The sequence below is a fragment of the Humulus lupulus genome, chromosome X (assembly GCF_963169125.1).
Source record: "Humulus lupulus chromosome X, drHumLupu1.1, whole genome shotgun sequence".
NCBI classification, from domain to species: domain Eukaryota; kingdom Viridiplantae; phylum Streptophyta; class Magnoliopsida; order Rosales; family Cannabaceae; genus Humulus; species Humulus lupulus.
In genome coordinates this window covers 165,789,304-165,804,397 of record NC_084802.1, presented here as the reverse complement: position 1 = coordinate 165,804,397, position 15,094 = coordinate 165,789,304, and positions in this window count along the sequence as shown.

Genomic DNA, 15,094 nt, shown 5'->3' with positions numbered 1-15,094 from the left:
CCACCACGTGTGGGCCTTAGACTTCGAGATATAGATTTTAATTTCCCTAGTCAGTTTCCCTATATACTTGTGCTCGAGTGCTGATGACTCGATTCTTGTCGACTCACCTTGTATTTTTATGCTTTTAAGCACTTGGTGTTGCTTCACGGGCTCGCAGTCCTCGGAAGTAACTTAAGTGCGATGTTAAGTTGGGGCACATGACGTGTCCTTACGTCCCTGAGTCCCAATAACTTAGGTCATGTGAGGTCAAATTTACCTAGGGTTAAAAAACGAAATGTTGCTCCAATGGCGCGTATTCCTCTGGAGGTTGCACTAGGTCAATTTTGTTAGTCACGATTATAGCTTTGCCCCCGAAGTACGAGTTACACAGGTTTTGGAATCGAAATCTCACTGCTAGACCTCGGGCTCTATGTCCTCAGGACAAAGATAGAGATCTCTGCCCCTTTACGCCACGCCTTATGATCATGTTTTGGGAAACTTGAGGTTTGCGCCCGAGTGCTGTTGACATAGAGTTTGAGAACTAGTTATAGCCCCTTGGGAAATAATTGAAGTACATGTGAGGTTTACACCCATGTATAGATGACTCTTGGTACCGATTACTCTTCTAGAGCTGGGAATTGGTTATTACTTCTTGAACACGTAGTCCTCGGGAGATAACTAAGGTTCACCCCTAAATTTTTGGGTTTTCCAATGCTAGGATGTTCTACACTCGCAAGTTGTGACACTAGTCTTACTACGCTCATGATGAGCTTAGTTTCCTCATGAGGTGACCCAGCTATGCCCCCCAGGTGATCGGAGACTGGTCTCTATTCACTTGTCCAAGCCAGCGAGTGGGTTCTCCACAAGTTGTCAATTAAAATTTAACTAACTAAAAGAAATTTAAGAAGACTATCTGAATTTTATCTACCGTGTGTTGTATACACGGTTTCCATTAATTGTTCTCAGAAGCTACAAAATTACTACAAAATTAAGAAAATAAACTACTAATAATACTAATAATATCGGTGAAAGTGCTTGGCATTCCAGGCGTGGGGCACTAACTCCCCATTCAGTCAGGCCAGTTTGTATATTCCTGGAAACACGATGCTCTCTACTTGGTATGGGCCTTCACTCCTCTCTTTCCTGTGGGATAAGGACCCGATGAGGTCAATGCCCTAGACTCCTAGGCTATGTATGAGTGTTTATAATTGTTATGTATGTTTGTATGGTTATAATTGATCGGTGAAGGCTGGGAACGACGATAAGCATGTTGAATGCTGGTCGAATGGCAACAAGCTTGCCGAATGCAGGCCATCATGTCATGGCCATCTAGTGTGTTGAACTCACCATTCGGTGAAGACCGTGAACCAAGTGCCTGGTAATGCCCCTGGTTTGGCATAGGCCGTTATGTGAATAGTTTGTTATCTGTTTAAAGTTATGCATTTACACGAATGAATTGTTATATGCTATGTGTGTGAGTTTTGTTCTCGTGCCTTGGCTCATGGGTGCCCTATGATGTAGGTAAGGGAAAAGGAGAGGCCAACCAAGCATGAGTTTGAGGGCATGGAGCAGTGCGTACATGTTTGGCCTACCTGGCCGTCACAGTTAGGGTTGTGTTGAGGGACATGTTGTGAATGTTTGATATTGTTTCTTAGTTCGATTGAACTCTAACTCTTGAATTGTAAATAAATTTTGAAAAAGTATTTTGGGATCCCAATGTACAACTTTTATAACTTATTTGGATGTCCAAACCTTTTATATTTAATTTGTATTAAATGAGTCTTTATTCCGATTTAATCACACTTTTTAGTCTAAAACCTCAATTAGCGAGCGAATAGAACATTTTAAAATCACATGGTAATTGCTCTAAGGTTGTAGGGCTTTACAACACACATTAGAGAAGGGGCAATTAATATCTTCGCCTGTACAACGTACCATCCATGATCATGTACCTAGGTTCTTGGTAGAGCACCTTCCGAGCGGCTTTCTTGTTCTGTCGTAATTCTTAGGAGATAAGGTAATTCACAAATGGTTCCATCCAACCGTCTTGGGGCTGGATCGCTTCTATCTTCTTGGGAGCTGAGACAATGGAAGCGCCCAAGTAGACTTTTGGGACCACATTGATCAACTCACCATCCTTAGTTGTAGCAAGCTTGGATAGGGCATCAACATTCGAATACTTTTCCCTTGGCACATGCCGGATTGTAAATTTCTTGAAGTTGTGTAGCATTTCAAGGGCCTTAGCAAGATAGGCTACCATTTTTGTCCACTGGGCCTGATACTCTATGAGGACCTAATTCAGCACAAGCTATGAATCACTGAAAATTTTAAGGCCCTCAAGTTTAAGTTCTCGAGCCACTTGGAGTTTGGCAATGAGTGCCTCATACTAAGCTTCATTTTTTGAGGCACCGGATCTAAACCACAAAGCACTGTGATCCCTGTGCCTTTCATAGGACACGAAGATACGGCCTGGTTCAGCCCTATTCTCATTGGAGGACCCATCCACATACAACTGCCACTTGGGACCTATGACTAAGGCTTCCGAGGGTTGATCTTGCGCTCCAGGTCTCTCAACAATAAAATTCGCTAGTGCCTACCCTTTCATGGCAGTCCTCGGGTGGTAAATGATGCAGAACTAGCTCAGTTCGACAACTCACTTAAGTAGTCTGCCAGAGGACTCTGGCTGGAGGACTTGCTACAAAGCATGGTTGGTGAGGACCCTGATGGGATGCACCTAGAAGTAGGGTCAGAGCTTCTGAGAAGCTATCATTAGGCAGAATGTTATCTTCTCCATGATTCGATATTTAGACTCTGCTCTGAGGAGTCTTTTCTCATGTATTATACAAGATGTTGGACCTGACCTTCTTTGAGAACTAGCGCAACACTAATGGCATTCTCGAAGAGGGCTGTGTATTGGAGGAAGGGCTCTCCTTCTATTGGATTTGATAGAAATGGATGATTAGCCATCTGCCCCATCAACTGCTGGAATGTCAGCTCACATGCTTCCGTCTACATAATCATTTTGGCCACCTCAGAGGGTGTTTAAGAAAGGGAGGCACTTATGAGTCGCCCTCGAGAGAAAAGGCTCAAGTTGTATATCCTTCCTGCCAGGCTTTACACATCCTCATGCTTCCTCGGGGATGGCATTCATATTTGGGCTCTAATCTTTTCAGAGTTTTCCTATATTCCGTATGCACTGTCTATGAACCCCTGAAACTTCCCAGAGGCATCTCCAAAGGTGCAATTTTGGAGATTCAACTTCATCCCAATTCAGCGGAGGATCAAGAATGCTTTCGCCAGGTCTTTCACATGGTCGAAGACCGTCCTATACCTCACCACCATGTCATCCACGTATACATCCATGTGTTCTCCCAAGCTGGTTTTTGAACATCTAAGTCACTAGTCTTCGATACGTGGCACCAGCATTCTTGAGAGCAAAGGGATCGATAGCCCTTTCTCCCTAGAATCTAGGGTCCAACTCATTGGACTCCATTTCGTCTTGAATATCCTAGACCTCCGCCCCTCTGGAGGCTACTTGGGAGTAACTAGCACCTCAATCCCCATCATTGGATACTTAAAGGACACAGTGTAACATTGGCGGGCCTCCTTTTGATCTTCGAATTGTGCCTATTCCTGACTTGGTGGGTAACTTCATGCTTAAGAGGCGTATTCAGGTGACGGCTCCAAAGTCCACCAAGGTTGGACATCCCAAAATGGCATTATAAGTGAAGGAGAAATCTACGACCACAAACATGCCTTACTTGAACGCCTGGCGTGGCAGTTCTCCAAGTGTCGCTGGCAGCTTGACCCGCCCCTATTGGAATGAGACCTTCCCCCGAGAACCAATAAAGAGTGGAGGTGCAAGGGGACATTTGACTAGTAGTTAGCCTAAACTTCTCGAAGGCTGACTTGAACAAGATGTTCATAGAACTCCCATTATCCGCCAGGATCCAAGCCACCATCTTGTTGGATATTTCGCTCTCGACCACTAAAGGATCGTGGTGGGGAAAATGCACCCTTCGAGCATCAATCTTGGAGAATGTCATGACTTGATCTGTCATTTGAGGCATTTGTACTGGCAGCTTGTCCAGTGACAACACTACGCATAGCGATTTTGCGAGCCCCTCAACACGATATTGATGGAGGTGCCATAGTTTGATCAGACATAGAATGACCATATGATATTATTCCCTCATCTCTAAGTTGCCTGCACTCGTTGGTATGGTGCCTAACATCATTGTTGAACCAGTAAAACATAGTGGAATCTCTTTTCCCTGTTCCCTCCGCATAGGTTGCAGTTTCTGGTAGTGGACTTGCTGTTGAGTGGCCAGGAAAATATTCTCCCCAGTATCCACTAGATCCATGTACTCGAATTATTGGGGAGGGTACTTCTCCTCGGGAGCAACTCCAGTTCTATTTGGCTTCTTGCCCTTTCCTTTTCTCCATGTTTGCTCCCGCTGGGGTCTCACTAGGTATCATGAACTGAGCTATAGTTGCAGTTCTAGCACTGAATATAGATTGAAATGCACTGTATCCAGTGGCAGCCACTCCATAGCCTATTAGGGTTGAACAAAAAACAGCATTTGGCAGGGTGCTGAAGCTAGCTGGTTGAACAACAGGTCTGAACTATGAAGCTCTCATAACATTCGTTTGTGCTCAAGTGTATAGTGAGTATTGGGTTCTCGAAGCCATAGGCTTTGGGAGCAATGTAATGGAGAAACAGAATGGTCCTCTGAATGCTCCAATCTAGGGAACCTCCTAGTTGATGTAATCTTGGGCTCGACGTATAAAGTAGTCGAGCCTATGGCATGCTCTTTGTTGGAGGTCATCCCATAGTGGGCAACCTTCTTGGATGCCAGCTTGTAGGGCCATAAGTTGTTGGTCATCATCGACCCTCTTGGTCTTGCCTGCTTCTTCCTTGAAGCGTCTGAAGCGATCCCTGCTTTAGGTTTGCCAAACCATTGACTTCAAAATTTACCTTCTACGCAGCTATGAATTATCTTCAGAATGAGGAGGAGAGTTGGTGCCTAGAATGAATGGATCGTGGTTTGTGCCTCTTTAAAAATTAATTTGTTTATTGCATCAAGGTCAACAAGAAGATGTGGCCTTTGGTGTCCCTGGAGGAGTGATGGACAGACATCAATCTATTAATCTTTGAGTGAATGTCGGTGGCAATCAGACCATTACTGTACTAATCAATGTTTGGCATTTCAAAGCCTCGAGGGAGTAGGGCTTCCATAATGTGGGGAGCGCAAGGCTCGATTCGTGTCTAAGTCATGACCTTGTCTCCGAACCATCTTCAACATTATCCTTTTCAAACTGTACATTTTTTTGTGGAGAGAGTCGCAATTTCATCTGCTACTCTGTGTCATGTGTTTTCTCCTCGAAGCATTAAGATCACCTCGGAGGTCTATTTGTTGTTGTCTCCTAGAATTTTGCTCAGGAACTGCCCTGCCCCTACAGGCATTCAAGTATCCTCGTAGGTGAGGTTGTGCTTGATGGAGACCACCGTCTTCGGGGTATTCTACATCTGTTTCACCCTTACAGTCAACATATTTGTTATTGACCTCGACACTGATTCCTTATCCTCGGTTGGTAGAGAAATTTCTTCTGTTGGCCCATTGGCCAAGGTGTCTTTGACGCTGGGGAGGTGTTGGCAGGACACCACCTCCAGGTCTAACGCAGTCTGTCATAGCCCACCTAGAAGGAACATCTTGGGCTCCGCAGATGCTAGTGGCCTGGAAGTGTCCTCAGGTCCACACCTTGGCTATCATTGGTATATCTTGGGTCCTAAATGGGCTCGGATTCATAACGAGTTCTCTTCCGCCCTTGCACGAGATCTTCATCGACTTTTCCTTTACCACGATCATATGGTGCAGGTGGGGCTCCAAATCCTGTTGGGTGTGCAAGTGGCATGGTAGCTGGTGGACCTTGCGCTATGTTAGTGGGGTCCTCGGGAGGCACAGCCACTAGCTCATCTGGCAGAGCTGGGGGTTCCTCCGGGGCTTCCTTCACGTCCATGGGCTAAGGATTATTATTCTCACAAAACTCATTGGCTTTGTCATTGTAATTGGTATTTTCATTGTAATCCTCCTAGGCCACCACCAGATACTCTAGTGGACATGGTCGACTGGTAACTACTTCCTCAGCTCCGGTGGGAGGCCCAACGTCATCTGGAGAGTTTCTTTGGGTTGTAACCATGACTTAATCTTTGAAGCTTTGTTGATAGCTCTCAATGAAAACACTAAAATGTCTACTGCCTTTTTTTCTATCAACTAATTAAATAAGAACTTAAAGAAATGCAGATAAAAGGCACAAATTTACATGGTTGAGGTTATAAAACAACCCTAGTCCATGGGAATTTAGGATTAGTGTTCCTGAAGCTTGAGATGGCAAGCATCAATGGAGGTTTTCTTAGAAGCGTATATAGTGCTCTGAGTACAAATGTGGGATCAAATTTCTAAAAGCCAAAAGTCCCTTACAATGGAGGCCCTAGCCCTATTCATAGTGGCTGAGGGAAATAAATTCCTTAATGGGGATTTATTACAAATACTCTCCATCATTTGGGAGTTCAATGCTACTTAACACCTTTGAGTGCCCTAACTAAGTTGATGGGCCCAGGCGTATTGCATGGAGCCCAATTTGTTGGTTGCATCCTACTCACGCCCCTTGCACTGATAAAATGCAGATGCACATGTCCCATGTCCGGCAACGCATTGGGACAAGCCAATTGTCCAGTGTACGGGCTAATCACCACTACCTGTGGCACCAAAAGATGTCAGATGGCCACTTGTGGTATAAAGCTGCTGCGACTGACATCTGGCTTTCCCTTCAAGTCCGAAGGACAAACTCTTAGGCATGGAGGACTAACTAATCAAGAAGATGGGAGGACCATAATGGATGTCCTTAGGACATGGCCTAACTGAAAGACATCCACGCCTAGAAACTGATAATAACGTATTGGGAGGAATCTACGCTATGAGGAGTTATAGGCAAGCTATACAAGTCTTCATTAGCTAACGAGGAGCCAAATCACTTCTCTAATTAGTTCCACATGTCTAACGATGAAATCATAGAAAATAATTTTTAAAATATAATTTTCTAAAAATGGCAACATAGAACTAAAATGGACAGCATTTTATACTTAGTAGAAAACTGGAAATTTTTATAAAAAGGTTATATTTTCAATCTACACTAGTCTTAATAATTGTGGACATAAGTTTAGTACACTAAATAATTATTAGGGTCAATTTGGATACTAAAAATTAATAGTTTTATTAATTAATGAATTTTTTTAAAGAAAATTAAAAGTGTCCGAAGCCCTAATTTTGAAAGAAAATGAGACGAATTACCTTTTTAAAATAAAATTAAATTTCTCCTAATTTTCTTAAAAACAAAAAAATATATAATTACCTTTTTGACCTCAAATCTAGTCCCTGGCAAGGGCGCCCGGGGTATTTCTATTTCAGCCATAGGGATTCTAATATTTACTTGCCCAATACGGACAATATCTCCATAGATGGGGAGTATTCCGGCCACTACTTTCTTACTGAAAATATTGTTGCCAATCACTTGTCCTTTCAATGTAATGGTCCTTTTAGCTATCCTGCTCCTAACTGGGAGATGGCTGAACGAGCTCGTAGGCTGGCTGCAATGGGCCATGAACTTAAAGATATGGTTGCCCTAACTACTGCAGAGCAGTTAACCCCTGTTGGGTTTTACCCCAATCCAGTGGTGCAAGTCAAGGGTGCTACCCCTACTATACAATCGCCTAGGAAGCACCCGCCCAGTACTAAGTCGGGCAAGTCTCCAATATCTAAAAAAAAAACAAGGCCATCTGTACCTCTGTCTAGACCTTGCGTGGCTGACCAAACAAGAAGCTCGACAGGGCTTGTCATCCGAGAGCCCACGGAGCATAGTGCTCTAAAACCTGCAATTGCCCCTAGGTTGGGAAGGGGAAACAGATTGAAGTGGAGCACTCAAGCTCAAGCTCCTCAGATAGTGATGAGGATGTACTTTCGCGCAGTCGGGAGACAAAGAGGGTGCTTTCACTCTCTTTATATAACTTTCTTTGTGTTCATTTATAATTATAATTTGGAGATATATTAGAAGTTAGAACATTTAAGAGGGAATATTGGGGAAATTTACCATTTTTCCCTCGGGGACGTTTTTGGTACCTCGAGCCTTTGAGGTAACCTTAGAGACTTAAGTTAAATAAAATAAAATTGAGGAAACATTTAGAAACAAAGGAACTGACCTAAACCTCTTCTCTTTCTCTCTTTCTCTAAGTCATACCAAGGGAAAAGTTTGAGGACATTAAGCTAGGAAATTCATAACTCAAGGTTGGAGCATGGGAGGATTGGAGCTTGGAATTCAGGGGACTAACTCAGAGACTTAATTAGGTTCAAAGGTAAGCACTAAAATCTGATGATCAACTGAATTTTTGCTGAGTTTTGGTTAGGAATATAGGTTCATGCATGTGAGATATGTTGTGAATTTCTCTTGGGTGTTTGGGTGTACTTCGGGGTAAATTCTTGTTAGGTTTTGTTGCTGAGACTGTAGTAGAACTTCTATGATGATTAGCTTGAATTGTTGATTTTGGGGTAAATTGGCTTCGTTTTGGTGGAGAATAATCGAGGATTTTCTGGGTTCGAAGGGTCGGGCCGCAGCATTGTTCCTGCTGAGCCGCGACCCTGTAAAACACTTGGGAGGCCAGGGAGAAGGGTAGGCCACGACACACCCTAGCTTGGGCCATGGCGCGCATGCCCTGTTTTATGGTTGGGGATTTCTGGTTGAGGCAGGCCGCGACACTTAGTGTGTTTTGGGCTTCAAGAAGGTTTTAGGCTCGAGAATCCAAAAGTTAAGGCTCAGAATGGATTTGATCACCCGAATTGATATTTTTAAAGGTCCCGGAGATTAGAATTAATACCCAAAGCTATTTAATGGATTTGAACTGGATGGATGGTTGTTGTTGATATTTTGTGATAAGGTTTTCAACGAGGCTCAGACTAGGGGACTGTTCTCGAGACATCGGTGCTTGGATAGCTCGAGACACAGGTAAGAAAACTGATGTACCCGTAGGGCAGGGCGGGGCCCTATAGTTTGTGTTGTAGGGCACGACCCTATATGATTGTGTTACAGGGCGTAGCCTCATTGATTTAGTTTATACTTGTTTAAGTATTTGTTTAGTTATGCTATGTGTGCATATATGTGAATGAACGGCAAGAGCCGGGAACGGCAAGGCCGAGTACAGCAAGGTGTCGGGAGCAGTGTTTAGCGTCCGAAGTGCGAGTTGCCAAGGTGAGACCCTATAGGATACCTTGGATATCCTCACAGTGTAGACCGCGAACCCAGGACCTGGTAAAGCACCTGGGACGACATGGCCGTATGTATTTAGCATGTTGGCGGCTTGATTCACTGTTGAATGATAGATAAGCATATGTTATTTTCTTGTGTGAGTTTTCTTGCTGGGCTTCGGCTCATAGGTGCTCTATGGTGAAGGTAAGGGCATGGGAAAAGTCGACCAGCCATGAGTACGGAGAGCGTGAAGTGACACGTACATGTTTGGCCTGCTTGGCTGCCACGGCCAGGGGAATTTTTGGGAGATGTTTGTATTAAACCTAAAAATTTTCATTTAGCCGACTTCAGTTATATTTTTGAGTTGTAAATATTTCTAAACAATATTTTGGGATCCCAAATGTTTAACTCTTTATAATATTCAATAAATGGAATTATTTTCAAAGTATGTAACTTCTTTTATGGTTTAACTACACTTTTGTCTTAAAACTTCGTTTAACGAGTTAATTGCACGTTGTAAACTCAATTACTAATGGCTCTAAGAAAGTAGGGTGTTACAAAGGCCCTCGAGCAGAAAAATATGATCCAGCTACTAATGCTAAATCTTTGGAGGATTTCTGTAGCGTCCCAAATTTGTTAATGAGGCTTAGGGCCTTGATTAGCGTGCCTGGAGGGAAATAATTGATTAATTTTGTTAATATGTGAATTTGATAAATATATGGTTAGGAATGTATGTTTATGGAATTAAATATGCATGTGGGCCCCATTTGGTTGCTAGGGGCGTATTTGTAATTTTAGCACGTTGAGGGCATAAATGCAATATTTGTAAATATAATGTGATTGATACCACGTGTGAGTGGTGATATAACTGTGTTGCACGGTCCGAGACAGTCCCAGGGAGTGGTTTAGCCAGATAGTCACTGGGGGAATAATTAGTGGTTAGCGACATTTTGGTAACTCGGGTAACCATAGTTAACTCTTGAGGATAGTTGTTTTAAGTGGGAAAGTTGCATTCTTGGAAGAGGTTAAGGAAAATTCTAGGCTGCCCTTGAGCATTAGTCAGAATCTAAGTTAGAAGCGAGGGAAATTGGGTCATCTGGCTTAGGTGGTAGATAAACTCTGGCTAAGGAAAAGCTTGGAATGTTTTCTCATTTTGGCTTATGCAAGGGTTATGTTTAGGGAGCTCTAGAGAGAACTAGAAACCAGGAAGCAAGGAAGGACCTCTGATTTTTGTGGGATCAAGTGGGGAATCAAGTCAAGAAAGCTAGAGGTTGTTATGCATATTTGAGGTAAGGATTCTAAGTAGTTATTTTGTAGAATTTAGCCAAGAATATTATGTTTTGAAGGTTGAATTGTGTGTTGTCTTGTGGATTATTGGAGTGAAGTTTAGATTGGGATTAGTGGAATTGAGCTTGGAATTGGATTGTGAAAGCAGCTCAAGGTCCAATTTCCACTTGAGGTAAGAGTTTCATGCATTTCTGAGGTTTATGCTCTGTTATGGTTTATGTTTTCTGGTTAGTGGTCTAAGTTTTATAAAGTTTTAAACCATTTTGTGATTCTAATTTTGGAGGAGTGTTTGAGTGTGTTTTTGGTGTTCATAAGTTGTTATACTGTTTATATGAACTTCTAGGTCGAATTGGGGACTTGGGAGTACTTGGGTATTAATTTGGAGGAGTTTTGGCTTGGAAAAAATGTAGTTTTCTAGGTTCGCGTATGAGCGTCGCGGCCCTATTCTTCCGTGCCGCGGTGCTAGGCCAATTTGTGGGAAGGGGAAATTGTGTTTTTAGGGTTTTGCCTCAGGGGGCTCAGGGGATGCTTTTAATACCTTGTGTGGGGAAACGGGAGGTCCCGAGAGCACGGGATTGGGTCTGGGAGATGTTTATGAATTACTTAGTAATGAAAGTGCTATGTATGTGTTGTGACTAGGTTTTCAGCGAGGCTCGGGTTAGGGGACCGTGGTCGGGATTTTGGTGCTCAAGAAGCTGGGGACACAGGTAAGAAAACGTCTATACCCATAGAGCAGGGCGAGGCCCTATAGCTTTTGTTGCAGGGCGTAGCCCCATTGATTGTGCTTATGCATGCTTAAATACTTGTTTCGTTATACTATATGTGCATATATGTGAATGAACGGCAAGGACCGAGAATGGTGAAGGCCGGGAATGGTGAAGGCCGAGAACGGAAAGGGGCCGGGAGCGATGAAAACACGCTGAGTGCGAGTTGCCACGATGAGACCCTATAGGATACCTAGGATATCCTCACGGTGTAAACTGCATACCCAAGGCCTAGTAGAGTGCCTTGGATGGCATGGCCGTATGTGTTTAGCCCATTGGCGGTTTATTTATATGCTGAATGATAGAAATGCATATGTTATCTGCTTGTGTGGGTTTTCTTGCTGGGCTTCGGCTCACGGGTGCTCTATGGTACAGGTAAGGGAAAGGGGAAAGTCAACCAACCATGAGTATGGAGAGCGTGAAGCGGCGCGTACATGTTTGGCTTGTCTAGCTGCCATGGGTAGCGGTCTTTTTGAGCGATGTGTTGTACTAAATTATCTTTTGTCGTTTACTCGACTTTAATCATATTTTTGAGTTGTAAATATATATAAATAGTGTTTTGGGATCCCGAATGTAAAACATTTTATAATTTTCAATGAATGAAATTATAATCAAAGTATATGACTCTGTTGATGGTTTAATTACACTTTTGTCTTAATACCTCGATTAGCGAGTTAATTGCACGTTTTAACTCACTTGGTAATGACTCTAAGGCATAAGGGCGTTACAACCTGATATTAGAGTGAGCCAAGTTTTATGGTTTCTAGAGATTGACCGAACATGTACGCTCACTGTCATTGACAAGCTCGACTCAGGGTTGGTTGGTAATAATTGGCTTATATGCTTGAATATGTGTTTACATGCCCTGTTTTCTGACTTATTTCATATAGAGCATGATGAATGAGTTAACATACGCATGATGCCAGGGCATGGCCCGTTGAGTGTTATATGCTATTTGTGTATTATGTGGATTGTCGTTATGGTTGGCTGATGTGAATTGGGAGGTGGTTTTTAATGTTGTTATCATGCCTGATGAGCGGCGTCGTTGGTTGCAGGCATATTGTTGAGATGCCTCAACAATCATCTAGACTCCGCGGCAGTCGAGCTGAGAATGACAATCAGGGTCAGGACCCTCCACCTGCCCCACAGAATTGGCAATAGATGTTTGTCGAAATGGAAGCAACATTGCAGCGAACAGAGGAAGAAATTCGACATTTGAGGCAGCAGGCCCCTCCACAGGTCACTGGGTTGCCGGTTCAGCAGGTTGTGGCGCCAATGCCGGTTTGACCTATTTTGGAGAACAGGTGGAAACCTTTATATGAGAGATTCAGGAAGCAGCATCCTCCCACCTTTGGGGGTGGACCAGACCCACTGTGGCAAAAGCAGTGGATGAATATGATTTCCTTTATTCTGGATTTTATGAGGGTGGAAGGGAACGAGAGGGTAGCTTGTGCCAGCTACATGTTCAGAGAGGATGCCCACATATGGTGGGATGTAGTTGTTCAGAGGAGGAATGTGGTAGCTATGACTTGGGAAGAATTCAGGAACATCTTTAACGAGAAATACTACAGTATAGCAGTCTGAGCTGCAAAGGTTGATGAGTTCATCAACCTGACCTAGAACCGGTTGACCGTTACAGTGTATGGCTTGAAATTTGACAGGTTGGCGAAGTTTGCGCCGGATTTGGTGCTGACAGATGCGGCTAGAAGAGACAGAGTTGTACAGGGGTTGAATGTTATGATCGCCCGTGATGTGACGATTACTTTAGATCCAGAGACTACAACTTATGCTCAGGTTGTAGACAAGGCCCTTACAGCTGAGGGGTCCGAGGATCAGATTTATAGAGAGAGCGCTGTTAGGCGCGATGCCAGGAGGATGGTGCCTCCTTTTACTGGATCTAGTTGGGGTAGCAGCCCCAGTAAACAGGAGAGAAAGGCCCCTTATTCTTTTGTTCCTCCTAGCTCGGATAGGAGGGTACGGGGTGCTTTTCGTGGCCATCAGGCGGAGGTGACAACTGGAGGAGTTTTCCAGTATGTCCTCGGTGCAGACGATGACACCAGGGTGAGTGCAGGATTAGGGCCTGCTTTATCTTTGGGAGTGCCAATCATCTGAAGAAGGACTGCTCACAAGCACGGAAAGAGGAGCTGAAGCAGGACGACAGTCTCTCTCCTGCCAGGGTGTTCACCCTGACTTAGACTGAGGCGGAGGCTAGCCCCTCTGTTGTGACAGGTCAAATTTCTATTGCTGGTTCTTTGTTTATTACATTGATTGATTCAGGAGCTACCCACTCATTTGTGTCTGCTAGACTGATATATCAGTTGTGTAGACCTAGTGGTGTGGTTGCTAGGGTTTTCCAGACTTTGTTGCCAACAGGGGAACTAGTTGTCTCTAGGAGATGTATTAGATCATTGCCAGTAGAGGTAGATGGTAGGGAGTTGTCTGTTGATCTGATTGAGTCTGAGATGGATGACTTTGATATGATTCTAGGGATGGATTGGCTATCAAAGTATGGGGCAACGATTGACTACAAGCGCAGGATGGTGACTTTTGAACAAGAAGGGGAGGTACCCTTTGTATTTTTGGGAACAGTTAGTTGACTGCGGGTACCTATGATTTTAGAACTAAAGGCTAGAGACCAGATGCAAGAAGGTTGCATAGAATTCCTAGCGAACATTGTGGATACCTCTAGGGTTGTGTCGGTTGGACTGAGGGAGACCAGATTGGTATGTGAGTTTCCAGATTTATTTCCAGCAGATCTGCCAGGGTTACCGCCGCAGCGGGAGATTGAGTTTGTCATTGAATTGGTGCTGGGGGTGTAGCTAGTATTTAGGACACCTTATAGAATGGCTGCAGCGGAGTTAAAGGAGTTGAAGATTCAGTTGCAGAAGTTTCTGGATTTGGGGTCATCAGACAGAGTTTCTCGCCATAGGGTGCTCCAGTGTTGTTTGTCAAGAAGAGGGATGGATCTCATAGGATGTGTATTAACTACAGGGAGCTGAACAAGTTAACCATTAAGAATAAGTATCCACTACCAAGGATTGATGACTTGTTCGATCAACTACAGGGGAAGACAGTGTTTTCCAAGATTGATCTCCGGTCAGGTTATCATCACTTAAGAATTAAAGAGAAGGACATACCAAAGACCGCTTTCCGCACAAGAGATGGACACTACAAATTCCTGGTTATGCCCTTTGGATTAACCAATGCCCCAACAGCTTTTATGGATATGATGAATAGGGTTTTCAAGCACTACTTGGACAAGTTTGTGATTGTATTTATCGATGACATTCTGGTGTACTCTCAGTCAAAGACAGAGCATGAGCAGCATCTGCGTTTGGTATTACAAGGATTGAGAGAGCATAAGCTTTATGCTATGTTCTGCAAGTGCGAGTTCTGGCTACCACAAGTTACATTTCTGGGCCACATCATTAGTAAGGAGGGGATACTTATTGACCCATGTAAGATTGATTTAGTGAGAGATTGGCCTAGTCCGAGCAGTGTTTCTGAAGTTAGGAGTTTTCTGGGATTGGCAGGGTATTATCGGCGGTTTGTTGAGGGGTTCTCCAGGATAGCTACGCCGTTGACAGAATTGACATAGAAGAAAACAAAGTATGTTTGGACATAAAGATGTGAGAACATTTTTAAGGATTTGAAGCAGCGACTGATCACCGCAGCAGTGTTGAGTCTGCCGACAGACAATGAGAAGTTTGTGGTTTACTTCGATGCTTCAAGACAGGTTTAGGGTTTGTGCAGATGCAAGTGGGAAA